At 41.2% G+C, this 14,489-nt stretch overlaps 1 protein-coding gene across 7 annotated transcripts in view; it reads right to left on the bottom strand.

The window, feature by feature from the left end:
• SIPA1L1 (signal induced proliferation associated 1 like 1) overlaps positions 1-14,489 on the bottom strand; it is a 284,823-nt gene that overhangs the window by 115,061 nt on the left and 155,273 nt on the right. The window lies entirely within an intron of this gene.

Here is a 14,489-nt window from a genome sequence, read left to right on the forward strand (position 1 = left end):
TAAACGATTATAAAAGAAAAATAGAACATATATATATATAACGTAACTTTATTACTACTTTGTATGATTACATAGGTGATGAAATTGCAGCTTTATAAACACACCAGGAAGGAAAATTAGACCACCCATGGGCCTTTTCAATGCAGCAGTATCAAATAATGCATTTATATATAACGCTACAAACAATGCACTAACAAAAATATCACAGACATTCATTGAAAAAGAAATAGTGTAGACTTAAAGCAGCGCTGTCAAATTTTGGGGTCTTTGCATATTTTGCGGTGCAGTGGCCCAGGGATGCCGCTATGGTGAGTAATACCTACCTGTTTTGTCAAGGTAGGATTTTACCATATGACAAATTAGTCCCTACTTTGCATTTGAATTTCAATGACATACCAATAGTCTTTATGAGCACTTAATTTACATTATACCTTTATGATATGCTACAAATTGTTTAAGGTGACAGAGCTGCGTTAAGTAATATTGAGGAGCAAGGTGTAGAGTTCTTGTCTTGACTACCTCCTGCTCAGAGATGGCTAGTCTTCATATGAGCAACTCTATAGGTATGCTTAATGTTTATAATGACATATTCTCCTCATCTCTGTAATAAAGCCAGAGAACATTTTGAGGTGGAATATCCACAGTCAAATTCTGTCAATTCCCCATCGCTAGTGATGGCTGTGATAATAAGGCTAATTTTTGCAGATTGCAACATTTATTTTATGGAGGCTCCAGTGGCCTTGTGGATATAGTGCAAGGAGAAGAAGGACTAAGATGCCTTTGCCAGAAGAGTACAGCTTTAGTTGGGTATAACTACGTGCCACTGCAGCCCCAGGCCTATGAACCCCAAGCAGAGAATGTCACCTTAAGTCTTTTAAAAATTAGCAAAAGTGACTGAGTCCCTGTACTTACGCACAGGTGCTAGGTAATGTAAGACTTTGTTCCTTGTATCCCCCCAAAAAAATTAAAGCAGGAATCCACAGCACTCCACCAAAAAATTTCAATAGAAGTTGTTACTCAAAAACAAAAAAAAACTAAAAAATGTTTTGTTTTTTTTAAAAATCTTATCCAAATTGAAAAATACTAGGCAGCTGATCTGTTAAAATAAACACTCAACAATCTACTGTCCTGTTAGGCCATAATGCCTTCCGAAGAAAGCAAATGTTCCTCAGGGAAACATCTACATTTCGCTCTAATGGAAGAGTTTGCTACACAGTCACCACATGTTTAATTTTTTTTTTTTTTTATTCTTTATTTTTGTTGTGCATTGAGGGTACATGCGTGCCGATATTGCCACAACAGCAGATACCAGCAATTCAAGATTAAACAATATATGGCATGAGTTAGTACTGCACAAATTTTATAATAAACATGCTTGCAAGAAACTTAGCACAGGTTATGTACTTTGAAGAATAACAATATATGGGTCGTGTTTGTCTGTGATTAGGCTAGGATTTGTACTGGTGTCAGCGTGGGTTGAACGCGTTTATGGGTGAGCAGTTACTGCCGAAAATCTTGGGTAATATGAACCTGCTAGTCATTGTCCTGCGTCTCACGCTTGGTAATAAAAGGATGAGGACCTGCTGTAGACAAAAGGTAATATTAAAGGCGAGAGATAATGCTACCAGGTGGTCGCTGCAGTGTACTATTACGCCTGTCGCCTTTGTTGGCTGGGTTGTCGTGTCTGGTGGGTAAGTTGTGGGTGTTCAATTAGGAACAGGCTCAGTTAAAGTCAGCTGCATCTATGTGATGGGCCATCGCCGTAGTGTCAGTGAGCCTGTTGGTTGAGTGGACGTTGCTGCCAGTAATGTGGCGTGTAGTTGTGTCGTCTTTAAGTCAAACATATAAGCTATAGGCATACATCGAAAAGTTTAAACAACGAAAATACAACGAAAATACAATAAAATAATAAAACAAACCCCTCGTGCAATAGTATGTGCCACACAGCAGCCTCTCAGGCCGCGCCTGACGGTGAGCTAGTGCTCTAATCTGAAACTAGGTTCAACTTTACAGTAAGTGAACAAGCTAGAAACTGTAGACATGCATATTACTGACCGGGGCGTCAATATAAACTAGTGTAGATTACAAGAGCCACACTGGTGGTGAATAGGGGCAAACAAGGGCACTCAAGTTAAGCAGTCATAAATTGGTACATAGAGTCATTGGCTCGTTTAGGTCATGTGAGATTATAAGGTCCGGTTTTCGGTGCCGACAGGAGCGAAAGAGGCTTGTATACAGGCTATTCCCAGCCAGTGGGTTTCAGGGTAAGAACCAGAAAAGTAAAAAATTAAAAGTAAACGATTAGGAGTAAAATAAAAAAAGAAGAGTGTTGTGATGAGTGCCTAGAAGTCACCAGAGTCTCTGCATGGGCCTGCCCACATAGTCTCATTGGGGTAAGGACACCATGTTGCCTGTGTTCGGGGAGTTTTTCGTTAACGTTAGGGGCCTGTGGTCCGTGTCATTGGGTCTCTGGTGGCCATGGTGTTATGGTGATGTGTACCGTGTCCTTTCCGGGGCCAAACAGTGGGTCTAAGCTATAGGCATACATCTGTAAAAGTTTAAACATAAACGAAAATACAATAAAACAATAAAACAAACCCCCGTGCAATAGTATGTGCCACACAGCAGCCTCTCAGGCCGCGCCTGACGGTGAGCTATTGCTCTAATCTGAAACTAGGTTCAACTTTACAGTAAGTGAACAAGCTAGAAACTGTAGACATGCATATTACTGACCGGGGCGTCAATATAAACTAGTGTAGATTACAAGAGCCAAACTGGTGGTGAATAGGGGCAAACAAGGGCACTCAAGTTAAGCAGACATAAATAGGTACATAGAGTAATTGGTTCGTTTAGGTCATGTGAGATTATAAGGTCCGGTTTTCGGTGCTGACAGGAGTGCCTAGAAGTCACCAGAGTCTCTGCATGGGCCTGCCCACGTAGTCTCATTGGGGTAAAAACACCATGTTGCTCGGGTTCGGGGGATTTTTCGTTAACGTTAGGGGCCTGTCGTCCGTGTCATTGGGTCTCTGGTGGCCATGGTTTTATGGTGTTGTGTACAGTGTCCTTTCCAGGGCCAAACAGTGGGTCCAAGACTCTGTTGGGGAGTATCTCTGTGCCTTTAGGTCGTAATTGTTGCATACGCGTCTGGCGTGGAGTTCTGGGAGATGAATGGGGCGATCCGGTTTGGGTCCTAGATATGGGTGCGGTTTGGGGAGCCGTTGTCGTCGGCGGCCATTACCGCTTGGGGTAGCGAGTCTGGAGGCAGGCCGAGGGCCGTCAGGAATGCCGGTGCGTCCCGGATGTCCCAAATGGTAAGCATGTTGGATCCTCTCTGGACTGTTAGTGCCCTAGAGGACCGCCAGCGGTAGTCGATCCCGTGGGTCCGGAACATCGAGGTGACTAGTGTGAGCGACCAGCGCCAGGCTAAGGTGCCAGTGGACAGGTCTGTGTAAAATGAAAGGTCCATATTTTTGAAGTGAAAGGGGGTTTTGCCTCGGAGGGAAGATAGAATCGCCACTTTCTCTCTGTTGTTACGGAGGGTCAGAATGACATCCCTCGTGGCTGCATCTGGTGCGCTTTTTGGTTTCTGGACTCTAAAGCCCCCCTTTGGGGTGATCTTTGCGGTCTGTCTTTGTGGAAGCACTGCTGGTATCAGGCGCTCCATGAGTTTAGGCAGTTCAGCCCCTGGGACGTCCTCTCGTACTCCGCTGATCTTTATGTTCGAGGCTCGCTTGGCGTCCTCGAGCACCGCGAGGCGGTGCTCGTATTGCTGAGTCTGCTGTTGCAGGGCTTGTACAGTGTGTTGTAGTGTAGTGATACTCTGGGCCTGGGATTGTGAGGAGCCCTCTAGTTTTGAGATGCGTCCTGTCAGGCCTTTCAAATTGGCGTGGAGCGCTGTGACATCCTCGTGGATGCTGCGTTTCAGGTCCGCTAATAATACCTTCAGGACCGCTGTTGTGATCGGCTCCCTATCTGTTTACGTGCCGCTTCATTTTGCCTTCTGCGGTGGTTGCAGAGGCTGTGAGTATCCCTCCTCCTCGGACATGTCCTCGGAGAAATCCGAGCACTCGCCATGCAGAGTCGCCATGTTGGATTCTGTGGCTCCATATGTGCTTGCCTCCACATCTCCCCTATTGTAAGTCCCGGGGTGGGTTCGTGTGGCATCGATTTCTTCCCCTTTCTCCCCATGAGGTCTTGGGGTGTTTGCTTGCCAGTTGGGGTACAGAGGGGGGTTGTTTCAGGCTTTTCCTCCGTGTTAAGCTCGGAGCTCCCGTTGCTGGCGTCCGTTCGCTTCGGCGCTCAAGCTCCACCCCCAATCTAGACTTTTTTGACCTACCACATGTTTAATTTTATGAACTGTCACATGGTTTCAAAATTGCACAAAAACTTAGGGGTCTCACAAAATAGCATGGTAACCCATTTTTATTTATTTATTTATTTATTTTAAGAGTAGACAGAGACATGCAAGTTGGAAATGATAGCATGGTACGTCACGTCTTCTTGCCATGCCATTTTAATGAAACAAGAATAACTGTCTCCTCGGCAAACTGCGTAAATGGGTACAAGAAAACCTAGTCCATCAATAGAGAGTAAGCTTCCCACTCATTGCCTTCTAGTGCCTTTCCAACAAAGGCTTCTCTATGGTCTGTGTACCGTAGTCTACCTCATGCTGCAGAAATTAAGATTAGATTTGCATATAGCAGTGTGATAGGATCTTTCTGATTAGATTCCTCTAGACAAAGTTTTCAAAAAAAGTTTTGTGGGCTGCTGTTTTAACTTATTGGCATAATCTCTTATTTGACAAATCCCAGGCACCAGGTCGCAATGGCCTGGGGGTTTGTCAGCCAGAGGAAGCATGGGGGCAGCAGGCTGGGGGAGTTGGAGCTGTCCGGCAAGGGAGCCGAAATCTTAATGCAGTTCTTGCTCTGCTCCCTCTCATGCCCTGCTATGATGCCGAGGACCGGAATATGACGTCACTCCGGCCACAGCATCACTAAACTTTATTCTCCTTTTTTCCAACATCATGCCGGTGCTGCCATGGCTGGCCCCGCCTCAATGGCTGAAACAATCAATCTTGAGGATTTCAGCCAAGTCAATGTTTTCCCGTAGGAAAGCATTGGGAGGCTATAGCGCATCAACTACAAAACACTGTCTCTAAAAAGGCAGTGTTTACATTTAAAAGCATACAGGAACAATATATAGACACCATAACCACTATATTAAGCTGTAGTGGTTCTGGTGACTACAGTGCCCCTTTAATAATTGTATTTTTGTCTTTGAAAACGACACTTTGTTAGTTTAACAAAAACCTGGCTCCTAGATTCCAAGCATATTTGTCAAGTCCTGCTCTAATTTGTAAGTATCTGAAATAGTCTGCTGGTGTCTGATGTGAACAGCCTTTTAATTCTGTAAAGGAAACAACTGCACCTACATATATAAAGAGAGAATCTCCTTAGGTTGTCTAGCTAAAGAACAGCCATATGGAGAGGTTCCCAGTCCAATTCCGTAAGTATAGTAAGGAAAAATAATAAATAACTTTATTAAATAGAATTAGTATATAAAAGCACAAATCTAAGTAGATAGAGAATTACCCATCATCAGGACATAGAGAACGTGGCTAATGAGTAGCCTACTCTGGCTATATATTTATAGACCTTCTAACTAGAAGGACAAAGTGCTGAATACTATTAAAGGTACTCCTAGAAAAACCCACAGGGGTATATAACTCAGGACTCTATCTAACATAGAAAAAGGCACACAAAATTAAAATATAATACCTAATGGAAAAACAATCTCAATTAAAGGAGCCAAAGGGAAAAGCAATGAGAGGGAAGGGGATATAGAAGGGGAGAGGTAATGTCACAGTGATGAATGACTAAAAAGAGCAATCATAAGACATATATACCTCCCACTCCAACTAGCCAAATCCCACAGAACCCACTCTGAGCTAAAGCCCTATCCTCCTCAGATGACACCTTCGAGGGTATCCTAGTCATAGCCTAAAGCTACAGGGATAATGGAGAAACCAAGCAATAAAAAAGGCAGTGGTTAGACCGCCTACTAGAAAAGCCACTACCTTTCAAAACAAGAAAGGAGATTAACTCACTACTGCTATGGTATAGGGTATATATAGAGAGGTAGGGGAGAGTAATCGGAGAAATGAGGGAGAGAGGTAAAACATCCAAATAACCTCTCCCACCACTCGCAAGCTCCCAGCAAAACAATCTCACGCTATACTAGACCCTATGCTCCTATAATTAACACCTTCGAGGGTGTTCTAGTCTTAGCTGCAAGCTAATAATAGAGATGGTCCATTAGGTAAAAAATAGTGTCAAATCATATCATTCGTGCAGGGTGCTCAAACGTGAATAAAGTGGAAGCTAAAAAACCCGACGCGCGTTTCAGCGTGTGAACCACGCCGTCATCAGGGGTAACGCTAGTGCGGCCTGCCCGGCCGTCTGTTATATACCCTGCTAATTGTGCCTATATCGGAGTCCGCCAATCACCGATCGTCTGTTAGTGACGTAAACGGGGCGTGTCCAGCTGCTCCGTTGCGTAGCTTTTACGACGATCAAGGAGGCTGAGAGCATTGGTGAATTAACCCGTAGAGTGCCTAATGATCCTCCAGGGTTAGATTCAGAATGGTAAACATGCAGCATCAGAGGTGTATAGACACACTGTATGTCCGCAGGCGTTACACTTAGCTGGTAGTCGAACGGCTATGTAAAGCCTGTTTGATAACAAAGTGTAATGTCTGTAACAGTGTAGAGTAGCCAATTTAATTTCATTGCCTGTGTAATATGAGATAAAAAGTGGCAATCTTTATCCATCAGCAGGCAAGTATACCTTATATATTTAATATGCACTTTTGCCAGTAATGCACATCTATAAGGGAAATATACAGTAACTACCTCTGTTCCCCATGGCTTGTCTACTGTATAGTGACATTCATACAGGAGATATATTCATGGTATGCATGCATTGATAACTATGTAACTAATGTGTAATACAAGTTGTGCCTACATATAAACCACGATAGAAATGTATCTATTCCAAATATAATATGGTACAAATCTATCTGTGTATGCAGACTCCCTGCACGAATGATATGATTTGACACTATTTTTTACCTAATGGACCATCTCTATTATTAGCTTGCAGCTAAGACTAGAACACCCTCGAAGGTGTTAATTATAGGAGCATAGGGTCTAGTATAGCGTGAGATTGTTTTGCTGGGAGCTTGCGAGTGGTGGGAGAGGTTATTTGGATGTTTTACCTCTCTCCCTCATTTCTCCGATTACTCTCCCCTACCTCTCTATATATACCCTATACCATAGCAGTAGTGAGTTAATCTCCTTTCTTGTTTTGAAAGGTAGTGGCTTTTCTAGTAGGCGGTCTAACCACTGCCTTTTTTATTGCTTGGTTTCTCCATTATCCCTGTAGCTTTAGGCTATGACTAGGATACCCTCGAAGGTGTCATCTGAGGAGGATAGGGCTTTAGCTCAGAGTGGGTTCTGTGGGATTTGGCTAGTTGGAGTGGGAGGTATATATGTCTTATGATTGCTCTTTTTAGTCATTCATCACTGTGACATTACCTCTCCCCTTCTATATCCCCTTCCCTCTCATTGCTTTTCCCTTTGGCTCCTTTAATTGAGATTGTTTTTCCATTAGGTATTATATTTTAATTTTGTGTGCCTTTTTCTATGTTAGATAGAGTCCTGAGTTATATACCCCTGTGGGTTTTTCTAGGAGTACCTTTAATAGTATTCAGCACTTTGTCCTTCTAGTTAGAAGGTCTATAAATATATAGCCAGAGTAGGCTACTCATTAGCCACGTTCTCTATGTCCTGATGATGGGTAATTCTCTATCTACTTAGATTTGTGCTTTTATATACTAATTCTATTTAATAAAGTTATTTATTATTTTTCCTTACTATACTTACGGAATTGGACTGGGAACCTCTCCATATGGCTGTTCTTTAGCTAGACAACCTAAGGAGATTCTCTCTTTATATTTCAAGTCTTCCCGAGGGTTATCCCCTCTCCACCCAGTCCAGGTGACCACTTTTTACCTTTTGAGTCAGTGACAGAGTTGAGGTTTTCTCTCCTGTCTTCTGATCTCTTAAAGTTCTATTTATATTAATGCACCTACATATAGCTTCATATATTTCTGCACCCTGGTATTTTCAAAGCCACTGCAATCCTGTGCCAACATACCTGGAATAAAGGCTCTATTACTTAGTACTGGAGTTAGTGGAAAAGGGAGGCTAAGGAATATCTATTTGCAGCTGCATCCAACACCAAGAAGGTGTTCACGATTGCTGGGCATTACGTGCCAAGAAATGCTCTACGTTTCCTTGGGATCCATATATAAATCTGTGGTAGGTCTGCATGCATCATTCTACGTCTACCCTATTTCTTGCCTCCAGGAGGAGTGCCACATGATTATTTGGGCAGGTTGAGTTGCTAAGAAATAGAGATATGAATTTGTCCCAAACCCCGAGCAAGTTTTGTCCTATATAATAAACTCCTTGCGGTTCAATATTTTAATTTTGTCATATGAAGTTGGCTATTGCCTTTTGCAAGGGTGCTAAATCCCTTCTGGTGACTCTAAGGGGGGAGTGATTGAAATAAAAAGAGTTTTCTTGGGAGAATGCTCATTTTCACCATGTGAATTTTGCCTAACCATGATATTGGTTTATCTATCCACCTCTCCATATCGTGTATGAGGGTCAAAAAATATAAGCGTAATATTTGAACAATTCTCTCATTACCTGTATGTGGTAGGTGTTCCCAACTACAGCCGTATCTGCAGCTGAGAAGTTAAGCGGGAGCACGCTCGATTTAACTTTATATCACGATTACCAAATTCTAACAAGAAGGGATGTAAGCGTTGCATTGATACTGCCAGGTTTGAAATTGTTAGTAGAACGTCATTTTCATAGGCTAAAACTAGAAACTGCTGTTGCTCCCCCCTCCCTCCGCTTCCACTCCTGAGATGTTTGGATGCATGGTATGGCATGTAGAAATTTTTCTAAGGATTTAACGAACAGCATTTTAATACCTGCTCATTACCCAGAGAAAAGGGGTAATTTTTTGCTACCATAATCCTCATCTGAGCTTTATCATTTGAAAATACGACTTGGAACGTGGAGATAAACGCTGCTGGGAAACCCAAATGTTTCAGAAATTCAAAGAGATAAGATCCACGACCCTATCAAAAGCCTTCTTGGCATTGATTGATAAAATTAATGAGGGGGTTGCGGAGTTTCCATATACGATCTAAGTCCCGTCTTGTGTTCTCGTATAATTGTCTCCTGGGAATGAAACCTACTTGATCGACCTGGACCAATGTGCTTAGCAGCAAGTTTAACATCTTGGCCAAGACCTTTGTAAAAATGTCTACATTGTGTTTTATCAGGGATATAGGTCTTTTATTTTCTGGGAACAAGCTATTTTTTTACAGGCACTTTAACCATGACATCATGGTTTAACAAGGACAAAAAGAAGATCTTGTGAAATATATTTCTTATGCGAATACCAATGACATGAACCTTCCATTTACTAATGAAGCTAATGAGCATAAGACGTCTTTCTGGATTTGAACACCTTTGAAGACGAAGAAAGGTTAACGCTAAACCAGTAATAATTGGGAAACAGTAGATCGTAATGTCTTTTTGGATGCCAGAAGTGCACATCATCCAGGATGGTTTAAGAACATCCCTAAACGTCAATATACGAGTTTAAGAAAAAACTGTAGACCATCAGTTTTAGCAGACCACAAGAACTTAAAGAAGAATTCCAGATGTTAACATCAAGATTTACACAAAAACATTCAAATTATTGACATTAACAATTTATCCATGACTATGCAACTAGATCCCCTAGCAATTTATTAGATATCTCTAGACATGTAAAGAGGAGGATAAACTATTTCCAGGGCTTCATAGACAAGGGTGTGGAAAGTAACTTTTTGGCACATATTTTGGCATCGCACTACACATATCACTTATAAAATAGGATGCTGCAATGGTTTCCCCTCCAAATAAATGGGTAGATTTAACAACGTGTGTGTGTTCCGAAACATTTAGAGCTCACTAAGCTTATATTACACTTCCTGAAGAAGGCACCACAAAATTCCCTATATATTTATCTTAAGTGTATAGATAAAATGAACATTGTTGAAAAGAAAGGGGACATGCTACTCTGTTTAATTCCTAAATTTCACACATTGAAGACAAAACTGTGAACTTTAGAACATTTATCTTATGTCAAGTTAAAGGTCTGCCTGCAGAGCAATAAAGCCATCACATGATTAAAGAAAATGTTTTCAGCATGAAAGTTAATTGCTATTAATTCTGCAATGGCAGCAAGATGAAACAGTTTTTAAGCCTTTGACCACAATTCTGTGTTGATCCGGTCTGATAGGACTTTACATAACAGCTTCCTTGACCTTGGACAATTTGTATCTGTTAGTTGTTTGATAATACCATTTAGATTTAACTAAAGTGCTAGCATGTTTTATGGCCGTTTTAAGCTTGCAAGATGTATAATTAATTTTTACCTAAATGTATCATTTTAAGAGGCTATAAATATTAATATATTTGCACAGCTACATTAATATTAAAGTGTGACTGGTTAAATGATCAAATTATTCAACCTCTTCATTTTTATGCATATGAAAAAAGTAGATCACTGCACTGCTACTAAACAGAGATTGGTGCCCTACGCTCTAAGTAACAAAAGGGTAGAGTCAGATCTGTTAATAAGGACCCTTCTGTATTTTCAATTCCAACCCTGTATGTTCCCTTGTTTATTCCAACCTAGTCTTGTTTATCCCAGTCTGCAAAGTCCCGGATATCATGCAAAAGTCACTCTGACTGATGCAACTAAACATATCTCAGTCCTGCTATTTTCCACAGAAGAGAAAGCATTTAATATGGTTGATTGGATTTGTATGTGCCTTTTATTACAATACTTCAATACTAACCATTACTAGTGTCTCCTGTGGCTTAAGTGTGGCACTAGACAGGGGACAACACTAGACAGGTGTGTCCACTATCATCCCTACTATTTTCCTTAGTGAAACTCAAGATATTAGGCCTAATTACACAAGGTATTACTGCAATGGATGGAGTCTTTCAAATGTAGGTGATGTTCTATTTTCCCTTACTTCTCAAATTACACTTCCCAACCTAATTTGTTTACTTCATCGGTTTTCAGCTTATTCAGGGTAGAAAAATTAATTACAAGTGTGTTTAACCTTGGCTTGCAACCCGCAGTGCCGTGGCTTAGGACACATCCTTTTCATTTTGATGGTGCTCTCAATCTTATTAAGGTTGCCTGTCATGACAAATACAACTTAATCTTAAATGATAGAGAATCAAAATCATCTGTACATTGTGCTTGAAGAATTGCTAGCAAATTCCTACATTTAAAAAAATAAAATAAAAAAACTCAGCAGTTAAAGCAGCTCTGTCACCGGCGGGGGTCTCTGCATAATTTGTGAAGACCCCTGACTGTGATCTCACCACTGGGTGTCCAGTGGTTAGATGGAAAGCAGGAATGGTGAGATTTACTTGTCTAATCCTGTTCCTCGTGGTCTTGGCCACCCTCTTCAACTCCTAGCAATTCAGGAGCCGATGTCGGTTTTCTCTGTATTCTTGAACGTATGTGTACAGGGGGAATGACAAGTTTGACAAAGGTGACTGCTCATTTTGTGAAGCATAGGAAAAATACTGAGACAAAGTAGTTCCTTACTCGGTTTCAGTACAATTGCAACCCTGTCAAAGTTAGTATTTCATAAAGATTGCTTCTTCATGAAATACACATGAAAGGGTGGGGCTGGGGGGGGTGGGGGGGAACAGAGGCAAAAATAAGCCCTTGTTTCAGTCAGTTCAGGCTGTGCAGAATCTGTGCTGATCAGCACAGAGATTAGAAGGCTGTTTACTACATGTCTAATCAGAGAAACCCTCCTCTGGGCTTCTCCCATCCTAATTCAGCCTAAGGAAAAGCAATGCCTGCAGGGGGAAGTAGGGAGGAGGGGCAGGCTCCCTGTGAGAACAGCAGAAGAGAGACATCCCCAAAAATTAACTGCAGCAGATTTCGACAGACAATACAGGAATGAAGTCAGAGAATTGATATGATAGCCAACATAAAGTGTTGGAGACGTTTTACATGTTACTGGAACCAAGTATGTACAGGGATATGCAGTAGAGGTGTGACTTACAGCAAGTGTAACACACTCAAAACAGGATTCATGCTCTCAGCAGGAGACAAACTAAAATGTGTGCTTTTAATAGTATTAAGGGAAGAAACACAAATGTAAAACATGAGTCAAACGAGATGTTTAGAAAAGTGCAAACCTATATCTGTCATCGCAGGTTCACTTTAAATGCCATGGGATCTATATATTTCCACAACTGTAACATTAAACTAATAAATACATTTAAAAAAAAAAAAAGAAGTAGGTACACCTTGTAAAAAAATTTTTTTTTTAAGTGTGCATTGGTCCAAAAGGTTGGAAATCACTGCTCGAAAGAGACTTAGACTTATGATGCTGCAAGCAAAGCTGCCAGAGAGAGAATAACTGCTAAGGTAACAGTACTGGGGGCAATTACTTTTTTTGGGCCTGGTTTAAAGGGACACTATAGTCACCCAGACCACTTCAGCTCAATTAAGTGGTCTGGGTGCCAGGTCCCTCAGGGTTTAACCCTTCAGATGCAAACGTAGCGGTTTCAGAGAATCTGCTATGTTTACATTTGGGGTTAAGCCAGCCTCTAGTGGCTGTCTTCCGAACAGCCACTAGAGGCGCATCTGCGACGCTGGAGGCATAGTATGCCTCCATTGCGCAGAGCGTCCATAGGAAAGCATTGAGAAATGCTTTCCTATGGACACTTTGAATGCGCGCGCGGCACTTGACGCGCATGCGCATTCGGCCCCGCTGACGTCGGACGGGGGAGCGGAAGTCGGCGGGGGAGGGGAGGTCACCAGCGCCGAGGGAGCCCAGCGCTGGATTAAGATAAGTGGCTGGAGGTTTTAACCCCTTTAGCGCCATGGGAGGGGGGACCCTGAGGGTGGGGGCACCCTCAGGGCACTATAGTGTCAGGAAAACCGCTTTGTTTTCCTGACAATATAGTGATCCTTTAAGTTGTTTTTGGAAGAATTACAAATCTCCAGACAGAGAAGGATGAAAGGCTAATTTGACCTCTCTAGTAACAAATGGATACAGCAAGTGGAGTCCAATTCACTGAGCTACTTGATGTCAGCGTCATAAGAAAAAGTCTTATTATATCATATTATAAAAAGATCTCCATACTCACAGCATGCTTGTAAATGTTTAGTAAGCATCATAAAATATACTTAGTTGTGTAACAAGCTTAGTGCACCAACATTGAAATCACTTTCACTTGCAACACCAAACACGTTATCCCTCTAATAATTTGAACAAGTTACAAACTAATTATGAATTCATCAGTGCAGTGTTTTCTTTTCCTATCTAGTCTCTTTTTAAGGATATTAAAGGGACACTATAGTCACCAGAACAAATACAGCTTCTCAGTTCGAAAGTGAACAATTACAAGGCAACAAAAACAAATAAAAACTTACAATTAAGCTTTTCTTGTTTTTTTTAAAATCAATATCAAATCGAGAAGCTCAATAAAAAAATAAAAATAAAAAAAAAGGTGAACAGGCTTAACCCCTTAAGGACACATGACGTGTGTGACATGTCATGATTCCCTTTTATTCCAGAAGTTTGGTCCTTAAGGGGTTAAGAGAAAACAACAGCCTTAGATAATGTCTTTGAATGTTGCTATTTTACTCTAAAATTTTAAATTCAGACATGATTTAGTGAATAATAATGGTTGCCTGTAGACTTTTTATTTTTATATTTGTTGTGCAGTTACAAGAACAAATAGCAACAGTAGTGTAAAAATACTAAAACCCATCAATTGAGAAGTAATGAGTAAAGAAGCTCAAATCTAAACACATTTTAAATTAAAATTACATGTTACAGGCATCAAGAAAACTAATCAAGAGGTATTTAAGAAAGAGAACGAGGATACGAAAATATGGATGATTCAAATATCACTCAAATGCTAAGGAGCGCAGCAAAAACAAAATACACTCTATCAGATAAATATACTGTAGTCTAGATCAAACTGGAGTTCTCAGGAAAACCAGAATCTTAAGGGACCAAAACAATAAATAAATTAGATTTAGAATCTTCTAAAGGCCAGCAGATTGAAAAGGTCAAAGATTCTACATATGAGCAGAAGTGACTTGTGGTGGTGCAGTAGAAGCGGGCTTCTTGCTTCTGAACCTCATTGGCCTCTGCCAATTTTGCCCCTTCCCAAGCCAACTACAATATTGGAGAGGTGGCCTCTGAGCAAAGGAACGTTTAAGTCTTATTGTTGGAACACATCACTGTCTTTGGGGGATCTGGAGTTCGGTTTAAGTACAGTGTGCACAAGACATCCGCAGACAGT

The sequence above is a fragment of the Pelobates fuscus genome, chromosome 13 (assembly GCF_036172605.1).
Source record: "Pelobates fuscus isolate aPelFus1 chromosome 13, aPelFus1.pri, whole genome shotgun sequence".
Taxonomy (NCBI): domain Eukaryota; kingdom Metazoa; phylum Chordata; class Amphibia; order Anura; family Pelobatidae; genus Pelobates; species Pelobates fuscus.